Raw genomic sequence first — 18,804 nt, forward strand, 5'->3', positions numbered from 1 at the left:
TATCATCTATCTATCTATCTATCTACATCTTGTGCAGTCTCTGCATATATTCTTTCCCAGTAATTAGAAGTTTGGCCAAAATAGTGATTCTCAAATTGGGATTTGACTGCAGTAGATATTGCATCTCTGATGGCACAACATTTCTGTGGCTTTCCGATGGCTTTTACCTGACGTGACTGTGGTAAGATGCAGGCATCACAGTCTGCCTTCATAATACAGCAATTTCTAAAGCTGGTACACCCGTTGTAGTTTCAAGAATTTTAACAAGAGGCTTGTGGTCTGTGATCTATACAACTGTCCTCCCATACAGATGACCATGGAATTTCCTGAGGCCGAATATAGTGGGCAAAACTTCACATTTATTGTTCACGGTGTTTAAATTACAGCTCAGTAATTGTGGCATACTCTATTCTAAATTCAGTACAGGGAATATTGTGGCCCTTGTGGTAGAGGTAAATCTGCTGACCTTTTGGACCCATCTGCCATGGCATTACATGTTTAAAGTCTTCTTCGCTTGCTATCAAAACATAAAAATACCTTTGCAGCTATCAGTAACTTCTTGGTTTGTTCAGATGTCCTATTATATTCTCCAGTCCAAACCCAAGAATATTCTCCATTGTACCATCTGATTTACTACAAAGACTGATTAGGACAAAACTGTCCACAACAATTAACCTGTGCTAAAAACCTACTTACATCTATGCTATTTAAACACAATTACTTTGGACACATCTTAAATTGTTTCTGGATGAGGCTTAAGGGTTCCACATCAGTCATATGACCCAATGAAATCATTGGGACTGAAAAAAGACACATTTCTCCTTTTCCACGGCTAGTCCACAGTTTTGAGCTTTTGCGGTAAACATTCCAGGGTTCTCAAAGGAACTTCTATATTTTCACCTGTAATGGGTCTGTCACTCAGACAGTAGATCATTTCACTAAAATCTTGTAATATTTGGTCCACTATACACTAAAATATAGTTGCAGTGATAATCATTGCAGGGGGAGTATTATTCCCCCCCCCCACACACACACACACTTAATTTTGGATATTTATGGCAAGGTAATTTCAAGACTCTTGCTTGAGTGCCACCTGCTGGTAAATTTGAGAAATGTAGTTTGGTGAACCTTCATCTGCTTGTTAATGGTACAAACCAATCTAGGTTTTCAGGTCTACATCCGACAAGGTGTACCCAGTGACTTTGTAACCTCTGGAAATATGGCCATTGCCATCCTGTTTCATAAAATATGCAATAGGTCAAATTCAGTCCTTGTATAAAAGTAAAAAAGATGTCTATGCTATGCATAAATTTGGCCCAATGGACTCTGCTCATTCAAAAAAAAGCTATAGAGGCTAGAGCTATAGAGGCTATATAGGCTATAGAGACACAAGGTGAGTGAAGTAATATTTTTACCGGACCAACTGCTGTTGGTGAGAGCGGCAAGCTTTTGAGCTACAAGAGCTCCTGCTTGTCTCTCTCACCAACAGCAGTTGGTCCAATCAATAAAAGATATTACCTCACCCATCTTGTCTCTGGGACCGACATGGCTACAACAACACTGCATACAGAGAATAGGGCAAACTGGCTCTCCAGTTGCTCTTATTTTGTAAAACAGCCGCTTATGTATCACAGCATGTTGGCGTGGCAGCCGCAGCCACACATACTTCAGCCTTCATACCTTTTGCAGACATATGGTACAGACACATCAGTATATTTTATGTAAGCTTTCCAGAACATTGGCTACTTTATTTACCCTGGGGAAATTTAGAAGTAAGTGCTTTAACCAGTTAAAACCAAACAATGGGGAACATAAACCCTCGTAACACTGAGGTCCATTTACATTTTACTATGATTGGCCTCCAAATTTTTCTTTAGATCTACAGGTTTTAAGTGTACATGGTCTTGATTACAACAGTACCTGAATTACTCTTTCATTACATAGGCTGTTAAAGAAACTGAAGGCCGTTCATTTTAGCTACATGATCCTTTATCAGCAGTTGAATGCACAAAGGCAATAAAGCATTTTTGCATTTCTGGACACGGTATTGTTTACATGTCTGACAACCCCAGTGCTGTTGTAACATACTTTGCTTTGCGCCAAGATTCTCTCTTGCTATTGCTGCGCTGGTTACTAGTGTGAAAGACTTGCTCCTTGGCAAGTTCTCACAACATGTCATAGATGGCCACAATTGCAGCAGTGTAGACTTTTAAAAGGACAGCAATGATCTAATGGCAGAAGAAGGTTCTTAGAGTTTAGGTATCTAAGTGAGATTTATGAGTTCTTGACTCTGACCCAGACTTCTTATGTAACCTTCAGGAAGTCACTTAGGGTGGGATCCATGAAGGCACTCAAGCATTGTAACGCTTACAATTATGGCACCTAGAAAATTACAGCAACACCACTGTAATCCACTACCCTGAGTTAGGTGCCTAGGTTTTCTATACAATGAATGGGGAGAGATGGGCACTAGCAAAGCATTTTAATATGGCTAAATGTAAATGTCTATATCCAGGAACAAAGAAGGTAGGTGATACATACAGGATGGGAGAGTCTATCCTGAGAAACAGTGACTCTCAAAAAGATTTGGGTGTCATGGTGGATAATCAGCTGAACATGAGCTCCCAGTGTGACTCTGTGGCCAAAAGAGCTAATGCATTCTTGAGGCATAAAGAGGGGAATCTCAAGTAGGAGTAGAGAGGTTATTTTACTTCTGTATTTGGCACTGGTGTGACTATTGCTGACATATGGTGTCCAATTCTGGTGCCCACAATTCAAGAAGGCTGTTGATATATTGGCAAGGGCTCAGAGAAGAGCCACGAGAGTGATTAAAGAATTAGAAAACCTGCCGTTTGGTGATAGCCTCAAGCAGATGAATCTATTTAACTTAACAAAGAAAAGGTCAAGGAGTGACTTGATCACAGTCTACGAGGACCTACACAGAGAACAAATATTTAGTAATGGCCTCTTCAGTCTAGCAGAGAAAAGTATAACACGATCCAATGGCTGGAAGATGAAGTTAGACAAATTTAGACTGGAAATAAGTCAAAATTTTAATGGAGAAAGTAATTAACAATTAGAACAATTTACCATGGTTCATAGTGGATTCTTCATCCTTGACAATTTTTAAATCAATATTGGATGTTTTTCTAAAAGATATGCTCTAGGAATTATTTTGGGGAATTTCTATAGACTGTGCTATACAGGAGGTCAGATTAGATTAGCATAATGGTCCCTTCTGGTTTTAGAATCTATGAAACCTTGGACATAGTATAGTTTCTCCCCTAGGTTTAAAATTTTCTATTTTTCAACTGTTAAACAATGTATTTAATTTCTTCAGAACTGTGACCCATCTCTACCAATTCACATGGCCCAATGGATTGGGCACAGAGCTGGGGTCAAAGGAGCTGGGTTCTACTCCTAACTTAAACACTAACTAGCTATTTAATCTTAAGCAATAACAACATAATAAACCTCTCTGGGCCTCAGTTTTCCCATCTGTAAAATTGGGATAGTTGTTACTTGTTGATCTTTGTAGAGCAGTCTGAGATTTCAGAATGAAAAGAAATGCGAAGTATAATACCATGGTCAAGAGAGAAAGTGTTTTTCCCACAGTGTAAACACTGAGATATGGAGCACAATTAAAATAGGACAATTATTTTTTTCTTTATTTCAAATTAAGAGAAGACTGACCTCGTCCTTCAGTGGAGCTTCCCAAAAATCAAATGTTTATAATTTCATTTGAGTATTAGAGTGACTCTAGCCAGCCTTGCAAATTTTGCCACGAGAGGGCACCACCCACTGTAAATGAGAGTTAAGAAGTCTGGACATTTTGCCACACCACAGCAATAAATCAAAGTGTCAGGACTTGAGGTGGACGTTTCAAGTGCTGAATAACTAATTTTTCTTCCAAATTGTTTTCTTTGATAGTTTCATGTTTAGAGAATGAGAACCAGAATTGTAATACATCTGTGCCCCCATCTGAGTTTGGTAGGAACATGCTGGGCCTCCAGTGGAATAGACGTGCGTTTCGTGTGCACAGATATCACAGTGTATTATATTGACTGTAATATGTGGAATAGGCCACTATTGTATCAATTCACATTCACAAACAATAACTTTGCTGAAAAAGAGTTAAAGTTGAATGTTCATTTTTAGTTGCACCCAACTTGTATCCAAAAGAAAAATATTAAATTTTCTTTAAAAAAAAAATCCTATGCCTTTAATAAAAAAAAAAAAGGCAAGCTGACACATGATCTAAAAGTGAGGAGTTAAGGCATCCAGCCACTACCCTGTTGCTATACAATTCTCCATTGTTAATGATCACCAACTCTTTCAGGACTGCTAATAAATATAGTAAACAGTACTAAACCTTACACTAATTCCTAGGACCTGAATAGTACACTCTTTCTATTCTGATAACTGGCCTTTTATTCTTATTCTTCGCTTTCTACCTCTCAAAACATTGTTTAATCCATGGTTGGATTTTATCTCAATCTGATTACTATGTTTTCTTAAAAGTTCCTTGTAAAAGAACTTCATCCAACTTATTTTGAAAGCTAAATAATTTATATTCACTGTTCTTGCTTTATCAGCTACTCTGTTAAACCTTTCAAAGACTTCATATAAGTTAGAGAGGTACAAGCTACCCTTACAAAAGCTGCACTGCTTTGTCTCCATCATATTATAGTGAAAACACATTAATTTGCATTAACAATTATTTTCTCTGAAACATTTTACTTAAGAGGAATCAATGAGCTTCAGCTGCTGTTGCGGCATATAACATTCATTATTCTCTGTAATGTCCAAATGTGTGGGGGGGGGGATGACACATAATGTGCACTAGCCCCACTAGCTATACAGTTATGACACAGGAATAATGGTAAGAGACTGGGCTTTACTTCCTGGCGATTAGTCACCTGACGTGGATCAGGAACACGAAAGGTTAGCAATCCTGTCTGTTTTAGTGCCTGCGATGTTTAATCTCTATACCAGCAACATTCTGGTCACATCATCCCATAAAATCATCTACACAGCTGATATTGCACTAGCAACGTAAGGGTCCTCACTGAAGGCCACAGAAAAGGTGATGAACAGAGACCTCCGGACACTTGAGACGCATTTCAAAGCTTGGCAATTGAAACCCAACACTTTGAAAACACTCATCTCTACTTTGCACTTAAACAACCACAAAGCCAAAGTGCTGTTGAAAGGGAACTTTTGTGGTCTGCCTTTATTGCATGACCACAATCCATGGTCCCTTGGAGTTACCCTCGATCGGACACTGAGCTATCGCCAAAATCTTGACAACACCAAAAAGACGACAAAAATAAGGGTTAACATAATTCAGATGCTCCTTGGCAAATCATGGAGATGTGATGCATGCACATTTTGAACATCAGTACAAGCCCTGGTTTTTGTGAACAGCAGAGTGTTGCACACCAGTTTGGTGCAATAGCTCCTCCCATCCCAATCTCACTGACACTGAAATCAAAGCTGCATTCAAGATTATTAAGGCTCTCTCAAATCAATGCCAATACCATTGCTTCCAGTTTTGGCAGGCATCCTGCCAGCCAACATCAGGCGAGACACTGCTGTGATCCAGGAGTACAATAAGATCCTGGCTGTTCCAGAGCTACCAAGATCTCAATTCACTGCCACTCTTCTGATTCAAATCCAGGAAGCATTCCTGGATCCACACACCAGTGCTACAGGCCAATGGAAAGAATGTCAACACGCACTGTCTTGAATCGTGGGCCACTTGTGATGTCCCTAACAAAGACCTGATTGAAGATCCAACAAAAGAAATCCAAGGATTTTTGCCTTCCCCATAGGCAGTCTAGCGCATTTAACCGCATTCAGACAACGCACCGAAGGTGTGGCTATTTCCTGCACAATGAAAAAAATCAAAGAATCACCAAATTGTGATTGTAGTGAGGTACAAACCATGTGACATATCATGGACTACTGCCTAATTCACACTTACAGTGGCAGAACAAGGGGGATCCACCTAGCTAACCCAGAAGAATTAGAATAGCTTTTGAATTTTAAGATTAAACTATTATCCCAACCTGTTGCTTTTCAAATGCCAGATGAAAGAAAATAATCTTGTATCCTGACAGAGGACAGTATTCAGGAGCTACCATTACATATTTCACCACCTTTTTTGTTTAAACTCATATGCAAGTAAAATAACAGCAACCAAAAGCAACCACCACAAAAAATAACACCAATTAATGGACTATACAACTGGAGACATCTCGGATGGGAGTCAGTGTAGATGATCTGAACATAGGACAGAAGAGAGGGTTATTCTGCCTCCGATTGGCCATCTCTCAATAACTATCATTGCCAAGACTGATGGCTTCCTGATCACATGGCCACTTTTTGTTCCCAAAACAACAGCTGCCCTCCATAGCTCAGGGGGTTAGAGCAATTGGAGGGATGCTGCGGTCATGGGTTCTAATTTCATGTGTGAGGGAGTAGCCATTTTGGACTCAGAATCTTTTCACGGGTGGCTTGTCTCTCTTTCACAGTGGCTATAAGAGGGGCATCTACCACATGGAACCTATGCTGGATGTTGTGCTTTTTCATTTTCAGTTCTTGGGGTGAAGGGAAATCAATGGAGTTAAGCACATGGTAAGATTTTCAAAAGTACCTAGTTGCCTATTTGCATCTTTAAAAATCTGGCCCTAAGGTCCTTTTGCCCATGAGTATTGGAACAGATAAGCCTCATAAAGCATTATGAGGTGTGTTGTGATATTCTAACAGCTTTTCTTTTTACTATTTGAATTGATTTTTCTGTTAAACTATTTGAATTTTCATATTAAGGGCTTGATGTGGTATGCCTGAATGGATATATCATAGCAAAAATTGCTGAAATTAGCCACTTATGAATTCTGGGCCATTATTTGTTAGTAACTCATTTGGAATCCTTTGGTGAATAAACAATGTTATTATATTGATATGTTGCTCAACAGTACAATTTCAACAAAAATTAGAATAGTGATCTACTAATCAAAGGTAATCTTTCGCTTTTGAATTCAAATAAATCTGCACCATTCTTAGCCCAAGGGCAATCAGGAAGTACACATGGTTTCAGTGTTTCTATTGAATTCTGTTTCCTCTACTTATTTAAGCATTCCTCTACTTGGCCAAAGCAAAAGATCTGGGGCCCTCTTCATATACTTAATAATACTCAGAGGGCACTGTGAATTGTGCTCATCATTTCTAACCTCATACTTGGAGGGAACTGGGTTTTTCTAGGAATACTCACTCAACTTCTTTGGGTCATTTTATGTTTCTCATTTGGTCTTGTCATATTTTGTTTTGATTACATTTTTTGACTTGATTACATTTTTTATGTGCAAACTGAATAAAGTCCAAGTCAGTACTATATAAATTTTGGTGCTTTAAAAGGGCCATTTTCACAAAGATGAAAACTATCAGGAGCCAAATCAGTTGGGAGAAAGGATTTGAACAGAAACATATTAATGAATGAGATGTGGAAACTATTTAAGACCATTTTACTAAATGCCCCAAAAGCCACAATCAAGAAGGAAAGCAGCATTGTTTTTCATTTCTACCCGAAATGCTTTTATGGGCCAAATTCTAATACCCTTACTCACAAAAAGTAGCATCCAACTCCATGCTATTTGTGAAATAAGATGCTACTGTTGGTGAGTAAAAGGATCAGAACCTGGCTCTTAAAAGGAAAGTTCTCTTTTTCAAATTTAGCTCACAATTAACCAGTCTGGTATTTGTAATCCTCAGAACTACTCAATGTATTTCAGTCTGCTAGCTGAAAGAAAAGGAGTACTTGTGGCACCTTAGAGACTAACAAATTTATTAGAGCATAAGCTTTCGTGAGCTACAGCTCACAGGGGCTGTAGCTCACGAAAGCTTATGCTCTAATAAATTTGTTAGTCTCTAAGGTGCCACAAGTACTCCTTTTCTTTTTGCGAATACAGACTAACACGGCTGCTACTCTGAAACCAGTCTGCTAGCTGTAGTCCTTTTCCTACAAGGAAACTCACAAGTCTCAACTTTAGTGTTGCTGAAATACTGAAACTAAAGGAAATGGAACCAAATCATCAGTAAATTTTTCCAAAAGAGCAAAACTTGACAGGTCTGACAGACTGGTGGCTACATTTTAATTTCATCTTGAGAAAATAGAAATCCCTACCCCACCCCCCCCCAAAAAAGTGGGAGGGAGCAGAAATTTAAAAGAGGACCGCCTAATTCAGCAACTAAATCAGTGTGAGAAGCTCTGCATGTGGGTTGCGGGGGGGGTAAGACACGGAGTGAGTGAGTGTAATGTGCCTTTCAAAGTGCTGGGAGCTTGATGGGAATGTTTGATTAGCTGCAATCAGAAAAAGAAAAGGTGTCCAGGTCTCCTTTTCCTGCTTGTTTCTGAGTCTTTTGAATAACGGTGACTGGAGTTTGTGGTGCAGAAAAACTTGGAAAAAATACTGCATTCATACTGCGAGGAGAAAAGGAATACACCTCAGGCAAGGTCATTCTGATTCTATTCCATGTGATCTGTAGCTCTGTTTGTGAGGAGGAGAAATTGTTTGTTTGTTTTGTCAGTGTGGAATTAAATACAGAGGTTTTTTTTGTCTAAACTTTTACACTGAATGCATGTTACGAAAAGGTCCTCAAGGGGAAGTAGAATCTGTACAGTGAAACTGTTCTATGTATCATATATACTTTAGAAATTATTTATTAAACCATTAAGCCTTTACTGTTAAACTGTATACACACACAGCCTTAGCAATAAAGGCTTAATAATTTCATTAAATAGTTGTGTATATTATGCGCCTGTGTGTGCACACAAATAGATAAACACAGTTGAAAGAAACTGCAAATTGTGCAGTGTTCTTTGTATACTACTTTTAGACTATATTCATTGTCAAATCTATTTTGTCATTTTTTTCTTCTGTGCTCAATAATGTGTGAATAAGTTGTGTACAGGACAGATGAGTGGTAGCATTAATTAACATGAAGGTAACACTTAGGAATACAAATTTTTGTGATACCGTATTTTAAATTAAATTGTTTCACTGCAGCAGATAGTATCGAATCCCCTGGTAGATGAATAGATATGTATGTGTATATAGTAGAGTTGCTACACTCTAAATATACTTTGGTGCTGAATGCTTGTTTTGCTGGTGAGACTCTAAAACTGAATAGCATTACTGAGCCTGCAAGAGCTGCTCAGCTCTCCATAGAGAGATTGGATTCTTGATGAGTCTTTAAAATGTGATTTGTGTCAGACCAGTACAAACATGAATCAAGTGCCCCCAGGAAATATTTCACAAGGAGAGTTCTGAAGAGCAAGTCAATCTATGCTCCTAGAAGTTAATGGTAACTACGCCACTTTCAGAACCAAAAAGGAATTACAGATCCTCTTTGGGGCAGATTTCTTTTCCCCTTCTTCATAACATCAGAAATGTAACCAATCACCCATGGCAAAAAAACAACATACTCTAGATAAAATGTTAATGTTGTATAGATATGTTATATTGCAGTAAATCAAGAACTAAAGCAAAAAAGCCCTAAGATATTCAAATGGAGTTTTAAGGTACACTTTGCTTGATAAAAAACATCCTGCATTTTACTATACTCCAGCTGCTTGTATATCTTTATTTTCTATGCATAAAGGACCATAACCTGCAGTAATTATTCAGACAGACCTGTTACTGGAGTTAAAGTAAGGGCTGTAGGAACTGGCCCTTAATAAGGTGCAAACAAAACTAAAGAAAACTCACTACATTATAATCACATCTTATTTTCTCAGTATTAAATTAGCATCTGATTTCGAAGAGACTTGATTCTCATCCATTTTTATCTGATCTAGCTAATGCTTGGCAAGGTTCATATCACTTGTGGTGAAAGAAAACACATTCTGCCTTTTTGTGATTCAAAGGCAGGAAAACTCTACATTTTTTTTTTAAAAAGTCTGTCTTAATATCAATTGAAATTTCATCTTATCACTTTTTAGATGAATTATGTTTTCTTTGCTTTGTTGTTATATGTAAAGATGGTCATTTTGCTTTTAATGGGGGGGATTATTATAAGAGGTTTGAAAATATTGAATGCATGAGGTCAGATAAAAGAATACCATTGTCATTTATTATTTTTATCCATTACTTATGAGGATTCATTGCTTTTCTGCTAAAAGTAGCCCTGGAATTTATGTAAATTTGTTTTAAATGCTTGATTATAGCTGGCCCTGCAGAGGTACTTAAGGAGAGAGGTGGCTTTAACTCCCTCACCCTCCCATTATAGCCTCTATGCCTCAAAAACAATCCCCGAGAGAAACCATGATCCAGTGGGTAAGGTGCTAACATGGTATTCCATTAGATTCCCTGCTCCACCACAGATTTCCTGTGGGGCCTTGGGCAAGACACTTAAGGTGAATCATGGTCCCATTGAAGTCAGTGGCAAAATTTGTCTCTCTGTGGCTCAGTTCCCCCATCTGTAAAATAGGGCTCTTACTATTTCCCTACCGCACACACATAGGCACCAATTCCATGGGTGCTCCACAGCTGGAGCACCCACCGTCAGCCAGCTCTCCCTAGCGCCTCCTGTCCGCTGGCAGCTCCCGTGGCTCAACTCCTCCCCCTCCCTGCCAATGCCTCCTACCCACTGTGTTTCGCAAGGTGCAGGAGGCACTGGGAGGAAAGGGGAGGAGCGGGGATGGGGCGCGCTGGGGGGGAGGAAGGAAGAGGCGAGGTGAGGACTTGGGGGAAGGGGTCGGGTGGGGATGGGGCCTGGATCAGAGAGGGGGTATGAGTGGGCCTGGAGGAAGCCAATGCCTGTGCCAACCCAGGTGTCTTGAGACTAACCACATTAAAGATTGTGAGGTGCTCTTGGTCATGAGGGCCAAATGAGTGCCTGAGAAACAACTGCTGGGGTATGTAGGCACTAGTAATGAGTCCTAGCTAACAAAAGGTCTAGTCCTATCTTCCCTGAGCTGGAGCATTTACTGCAGCAAGTGGATCTGGTGGTGGATCTGCTGTTCCTGAGAGCCCAAGGAAGTATTCTGGCTGTGTACGAATTCCGAATCAGCCAGAATTCCTTCTGGGGCCCCTCCACTGTGGGCTGTGGTTTAAAAGTCACATTCTGACTATAAGAATTTAGGACTGGATTACCAGGTAGCCACAGTTGGCTACCTGACATAGATTCATAGATACTAAGGTCAGAAGGGACCATTCTGATCATCTAGTCCGACCTCCTGCACAGCGCAGGCCACAGAATCTCACCCACCCACTCCTATGAAAAACCTCACCCATGTCTGAGCTATTGAAGTCCTTAAATCATGGTTTAAAGACTTCAAGGAGCAGAGAAGCCTCCCTCAAGTCAACCATGCCCCATGCTACAGAGGAAGGCGAAAAACCTTCAGGGCCTCTCCAGTCTGCCCTGGAGGAAAATTCCTTCCCGACCCCAAATATGGTGATCAGCTAAACCCTGAGCATATAGGCAAGATTCACCAGCCAGATACTACAGAAAATTCTTTCCTGGGTAACTCAGATCCCATCCATCTAATATCCCATCTCAGGGGATTTGGCCTATTTACCCTGAATATTTAAAGATCAATTACTTACCAAAATCCCATTATCCCATCATACCATCTCCTCCATAAACTTATCAAGTAGAATCTTAAAACCAGATAGATCTTTTGCCCCCACTGCTTCCCTTGGAAGGCTATTCCAAAACTTCACTCCTCTGATGGTTAAAAACCTTCGTCTGATTTCAAGTCTAAACTTCCTGGTGGCCAGTTTATACCCATTTGTTCTTGTGTCCACATTGGTGCTGAGCTGAAATAATTCCTCTCCCTCTCCTGTATTTATCCCTCTGATATATTTATAGAGAGCAATCATATCTCCCCTCAACCTTCTTTTAGTTAGGCTAAACAAGCCAAGCTCCTTAAGTCTCCTTTCATAAGACAAGTTTTCCATTCCTCGGATCATCCTAGTAGCCCTTCTCTATACCTGCTCCAGTTTGAATTCATCCTTTTTAAACATGGGAGACCTGAACTGCACACAGTATTCTAGGTGACGTCTCACCAGTGCCTTGTATAATGGTACTAAAACCTCCGTATCCCTACTGGAAATGCCTCTCCTGATGCATCCCAAAACCGCATTAGCTTTTTTCACAGCCATATCACATTGACAGCTCATAGTCATCCTATGATCAACCAATACTCCAAGGTTCTTCTCCTCTTCCGTTACTTCTAATTGATGCGTCCCCAACTTATAACTAAAATTCTTGTTATTAATCCCTAGATGCATAACCTTACACTTCTCACTATTAAATTTCATCCTATTACTATTACTCCAGTTTACAAGGTCATCCAGATCCTCCTGTATAATATCCCGATTCTTCTCCGAATTGGCAATACCTCCCAGCTTTGTATCATCTGCAAACTTTATTAGCACACTCCCACTTTTTGTGCCAAGGTCAGTAATAAAAAGATTAAATAAGATTGGTCCCAAAACTGATCCCTGAGGAACTCCACTGGTAACCTCCCTCCAACCTGACAGTTCGCCTTTCAGTAGGACCCGTTGCAGTCTCCCTTTAACCAATTCCTTATCCACCTTTTGATGTTCATATTGATCCCCATCTTCTCCAATTTAACTAATAATTCCCCATGTGGCACGGTATCAAATGCCTTACTGAAATCTAGGTAAATTAGATCCACTGCATTTCCTTTATCTAAAAAATCTGTTACCTTTTCAAAAAAGGAGATTAGGTTGGTTTGGCACGATCTACCTTTTGTAAAACCGTGTTGTATTTTGTCCCATTTACCATTGACTTCAATGTCCTTAACTAATTTCTCCTTCAAAATTTTTTCCAGGACCTTGCATACTACATCTATTTTCCTCCCAAACTGAAAAACAATTTCATCTCTCTAGATTCTGCTCTAGGGGCTCATCACTATAGCATATATCTCATTGGTATGTGGTGGTGGTAAAGAGGGAATATGAAACAAATTTAATAGAAAAAAAGATCCAAGAAGTCAAAAGGTAAAATGAAGAGCTTTTTTAAAGGATAAAACTTTGATCCATGGCTTCTGGATATTTAGGAATAATAATGGTGCTATAAATTGTTAATACAGCAACATCATGGGAGAATTTAGGCCTATAGTTTCGTTCACTGCCTATGCTTACACATAAGTAGTACCTTACTCCATACGTAGTTCCATTGTTAATAACCACTGCTCAATTTGAGTAAGTGGAATAGAACTTGGCCATGATTTGGGACAAAGTATTCCCTGCCCTAGCTGCCATTATGACAGAGGGGATATAACTCTGTCTCTTCTAATGACCACCCTATCCCAATAACAACTGATTTCTACTATGTTTAGAAAATAAATTCTGAGTAAAGATCTCTGTTCATTCCTTGATAAAAGAGGTGTCCATCAATCTTGGACCAAGTGCAACCAAGGATTCTTTTGCATCCTGTTTCCTTTATTTACTGCAAATTTTACACTTGGAAATCTTGGATAATAGCCTCACTCCCACTCCAGCCTTTCTACACTACATGAAAGGGACAAAGTGGCATAAAAGGGCTCTAAAGCCCTGTGTTCAGCAAGAGGGGTACTTCCCCAGTGCAGACACTGTAGATAAAAGACAGTCACAAGATTGCCTCACAAGGACACCCTCCTAACCTCCAGCAGTAGGAGTATGCTGGGGGACGAGACCGCAGCACACAGTACTGTAGAGATTCTGGGTACTGCTGTGGCCCATAGGGCAACCTGAGAGTGTAAATTAGACAGGCCCCCAGGGGTGTCCATGTTATGCCAGGAACATCTCAAGTCCCTGAAGTAGTCCAGAATTGGGAGGGTGAAAAGGTGGCTTAAAGCCACTATAGTCCTGCCTCCCCCTGGGCTGCAAAGGCGGCATTAATGTGTGGCCAAAATAGCACATCAAATTCATGGCCAACGTTCTTAAACGTCTCAATATCTAGATGGGCTGTGTGGGTTATGTTTAGCATTTCCATTTCTATAGTCCCACTAAGATTTTATGCTTGAATGTGCCTGGTGGCTTTTGTTTTGTTTTGTTTTATTTTGCTGGCCCTAGAAATTATAGAATTATTCTAATCTAGAATTATTCTCTCAAGCTTTTGTAAAATTGGGCCTCTTTATTCCTCTGAGCTTGTCAAATTTTGTTTTGCAGTTGTGGCACAATTACTTCAAGTAGCTTTTTGCTTGCCCTATTACATGTGCTCTTGAAACCATTTTTGCTATAAGAAACGTTTTGCCATGCTTCTGTATCACAGTTAATGAGCACTCTGCAATTATCTGCAACAGTAATATGGCATCCAACAATTTTTGGTCTGTTTCTATCCTGGTTGCTTTCTGTCCATCAAACAGATGCATGAAACTGCTCAGAAGGTAACAACTGCCAATACTTCTTTTTGAGTGTTGGCATTGTTCTATTATGTTTTAATCAGCGCTTTGGAATCCTATGCTGCTGGATGATCATCTTGCAGAAAGGCCAGCCCCCAGTCCACACGAATTTCTATTGGCTGAGATTTGCTTTTGGTTAATCTCAGGATATTACAATTCCAGTGCTTTGGTAACATTATTTAAATTCCACAAAACCTTTGTTATCCTTCATCTCTGTGCCATTCCACAGTATTCTGAAGAAACATTCAGAGTGGATCTCCTAACTGTGACAATTTACTTTGACCATATCCAGAACCTTGAAAATCTGAGACACAATGGTTGATATATACTGTAGCTGTTGGGACAATCCTAAAAGAAAGTCCCTTAAATGTATTTCTACCACAAGGAGTTTTGAACGGGCTGAGATTTGCACTAGAGGTTAGGGTTAGGGTTAGGCTTAAGAGCTGTTTTAAAAAAAAACTCAAAAATTTCAAATGAAATGAAAAGTGTTCTTTTTATTTGAAATGTTTTGTTTTGTTTTTGGTCCCCCCTCTCACTCCTGGATGGGGGCAGAGGGAAGGGAAGGAGAAAGAGAGAGAGGAAATATTAAAACAAGAACTGAAAAACCAAAAAGTTCTGACCAAAAAGAAAATTTCCAAAATAATTTTCATTTCAATCAATTTTCAATCTATTTTTCATTTAAAATATGTTTCAATGAAAATACTTTGTCTAATTGTAGTTTTCACTTTCACTATTGAGTCATAGCTGCCAAAACCCTTAGTTAATATTCAAAACTGAAAATACTCTTGCTCCTTCAAATTTAGATACAACTTCCTCAGCTATTCTCATAGACAGTACTCATGTCTGATGACCTTATTCAAATCTTTTTGGACCTACATACATTGTTAATCTGCTTGGTTTTATTATCATGACCATACTGTTAACTCATCCAGTTGGTGTCTGTCTCTGCTTAAAGACAGACATCCAATTTTATCATCTCGTCAATTTCAGCTTTTTCTTTATCCCTCAGGGCTAATGGAACTTCCCATGATGCATGCATTTTTGGTGGCACATTGAGATCAACCTGATGAATTATATCCTTAATGCATCTCATTCCATTTCTTCAAATTCTTTACATATATCTTATCCATCCTGTGAAGAGACAAATTATACAACTGTTTGATCAACTGCATTTACAGACTGATCTTCAACCTTTAGCTTTATAATGAAGCTCTGTAACATAACAATCTCTATGCTCTTACCTGACAATTAGCTTCTTTTTAAAAAAGTGTACCATTCCCAAGTAAAATTCTTCCATGAGTCAAACTATTCTTGAAACTTCTGAGGGACTTTTTCTTTCCACTTTCAGTTCTTTCATACTCCTACCAGAATGTATTGTGGATTTCCAGGGGCCTGTATATATAGCAGAGTAGAGAATTTTCCCTTGTCCAGTATCACTTGTTTACAGGAAAATTGAGAAGCAGTGAAACTGCCTCCTCCATCTCTCTGCCAGGTTCCCTTCGGGTGTCCAGGAAACTTCATTTGTTCCATTTTTGCCCAATATTTAGTTAACTTCTGCCACCATTTAATAAGGGTTCAACATAGGTCAGAACCCACTGACTTCATTGGCTATTTTACAGCTACCAACCAGCTGAGGTCAATGCGTAGGTACAGTTCCCCACCACATTCTGCACAATACATCTGCAGATCTTCCATTTCTAAGCATTGTGAAAGAAGTGCAGATGGTGTAGACGGAAGGGCTTTGGCTTCTTCAGCTATAGGATGCTGTTTTAGAAAAAAGCATTGCCAGGAAGAAATGGAGTCCAGCTGACCAAGAAAGGGAAAAACATCTTCACACAGTGAATTGCCTACCTAGTAAGGAGGGCTTTAAATTAAAAAGGTTAATTATGACCAGATGTTTAACACCATTAATATAACGGGAGAGGAAGGAACACAAGCCAAAATAGGGTAGGAACAGTTTAAAGAATATTTAGATAAGTTAGATGTATTCAAGTCGGGAGGGCCTGACAAAATTCACCTTAGTGTACTTAAGGATGGGTACTTAACTGAATCAATCTCAGAATCATTAGTGATTATATCTGAGGACTCATGAAGGATGGATGAGGTCCTAGGGGACTGGAGAAAGATACTATGTTTGCCTATCTATAAAAAAGGGGAACCAAGAGGCCCTGGGGAACTATAGACCAGTTAGCCTAATGTTGAAACCTGGAAAGATACTGGAACAAATTACCAAGCAATCAGTGTGTAAGCAACTGGAGGACAATAGGGTAAAAAAGTAATAGCCAACATGGATTTATCAAGAACAAATCATGCCAAACCAACATAATTTCCTTCTTTGACAGGTTTGTTGACCTACTGGATGATGGTGGGTGGAACGCTGTAGATCTGATGTATCTTCTGATGTAGTGAGGCTTTTGACACATTTACACCTGACATTCTCATAAGCAAGCTAGTGAAATGTGGTCTAGATGAAATTACTATAAGGGGAGTGCATGCCTGGTTGAAAGACCAACTCAAAGAGAAGTTATCCATGATTCACTGGCAGGGCAAATCTAGTGAGGTGTCACAGGGGTCAGTCCAAGATCTGGTACTGCAACAATTTCATTAATGTCTTGTGTAACAGGGTGGAGAGTATGGTTATAAAATTTGCTGATGACACCAAGCTGGGAGGGGTTGCAAGCACTTTAGAGGACAGGATTAGAATTTAAGGTGATCTTGACAAATTGGAGAATTGGTCTGAAACAAGAAGAAGAAATTCAATACAAAACAAGTGCAAAGTACTAAGGAAGGAAATGTCAAATGCAAAACTACAAAATGGGGAATAACTGGCTAGGCAGTTGTACTGCTGAACAGATCTGGGGGTTAGAGTGGATCACAAACTGAGTATGAGCCAACAAGAGGATGCAGTTGTGAAAAAGGCTAATATTCTGGAGTTTACTAAACAGAGTGCCATATGTAAGACATGGGAGGTAAATGTCCCACAGTTCTTAGCTCTGGGGAAGCCTCAGCTGGTGTGGCACACAGAACTGGACATGCTACACTTAGTCGTGGATAAATTAGAGAGTCCTGAGGAGAGCAACAAAAATGATAAAGTTTAAAAAGCCTGCCCTCTGAGGAAAGGTATAAAAAACTGGGTGTTTACTCCTGAGAAAAGAAGACTGAGGGGGGAACCCAATAACAGTCTTCAAATATGTTTGGGGCGGTTATGAAAAGGATGGTGTTCTATTGTTCTTCATGCCTGCTGAAGGTAGGACAAGCAGCAATAGGCTTAATCTGCAGCCTGGGAGATTTCAATTCGATATTAGGAAAAACTTGCTAACTATAAGCATAGTTAAGTACTGGAATAGATTTCCAAGGGAGACTGCAGAATCCCATCACTAGGGATTTTTAAGAACAGGTTAGACCAACACCTGTTGGGGATGGTCTAGGTATACTTGTCCCGCATCAGTCTAAGGAGTGGGATTAGATCATCTCTCCAGGTCCCATCCAGCCCTGCATTTCTATTATTTGGCTTTATCTTAAACCACAGGCTGACAAAGCACAAGGTTCTGTGTCCTGGGCAGACAGATCCTCTTTCCTACAGTCCTTGGAACAATGAAATTACCTTTTTGCATCCCAAAATATTTTGCTATGAGACATGGAATTTTGGGGTGTCAAGTTTCAGATTTGGATGGGCTATAGCTGCTATTCAGACTGTTGATATTAGTATGTAGAAAATTATATAAGGAAAGCCAAATATCAGAACTGCCACAGTTGTTTGTCAGGATACGTATTGAAAACCAAGTTTCAATATCATTTCTATCCAGGTTAGGTTTAATTTTTGAGTTCTGTGATTTTTTGGGGTTGGTCTGGGGACAAAACTTTGCACCACAAGTTACATGACTAGTTTTTCTAGTCCCAGATTGGTTGCATATAAGTGTAGCTCCACCTCTTGTTTTCAGGTTCCCACAGGGGGAAGATGCTTCCTGTCGAACTCTCCCTCACTATGCAGAAGCAGCAGACTTTAAAAGCTCTTAATATCCAAAAAGTCAGTAAATCACTATCCTCCTGATCTGGAGAGGTGTTAAGAAACCGTAACTCAAGTCTGAGGTCAACAGCAGTCATAGGTGCTCATCTCCTGTCAGGATTAGGCCCCATAGTTGTGGAGAGAGGTAGGGACCGAAGGATGTGATTTGGTTTCCATTTTGCTTTTGACAATAACTCTAATATTTATCATTTAATGTTTGGAAAGGGCTTTATGATCCTTAGATAAAGGATATATTACTTAATCCTGAGGGAATTATGCACCAAAAAAATTAAAATTATGCACAAAATATTTTAAAATTCTGAAAATTTTATTTGTCACTAAATATATGTGGCTCCAGCATGGCAGTGGGAAGCACAGGCCA

The 18,804-nt window shown here is 39.5% G+C and overlaps 1 protein-coding gene across 1 annotated transcript in view; it reads left to right on the plus strand.

Moving 5' to 3' along the window:
* Positions 1–8,358: 8,358 nt before the first annotated feature.
* The window catches only part of VIT (vitrin), a 91,392-nt gene continuing 80,946 nt past the window's right edge, over positions 8,359–18,804 (plus strand). Inside the window, exon 1 of the mRNA XM_043511499.1 lies at positions 8,359–8,515. The gene's annotated coding sequence lies outside the window, so the exon portion shown is untranslated. The remainder of the gene's footprint in view (positions 8,516–18,804) is intronic.

The sequence above is a fragment of the Dermochelys coriacea genome, chromosome 3 (genome assembly GCF_009764565.3).
Source record: "Dermochelys coriacea isolate rDerCor1 chromosome 3, rDerCor1.pri.v4, whole genome shotgun sequence".
Taxonomy (NCBI): domain Eukaryota; kingdom Metazoa; phylum Chordata; order Testudines; family Dermochelyidae; genus Dermochelys; species Dermochelys coriacea.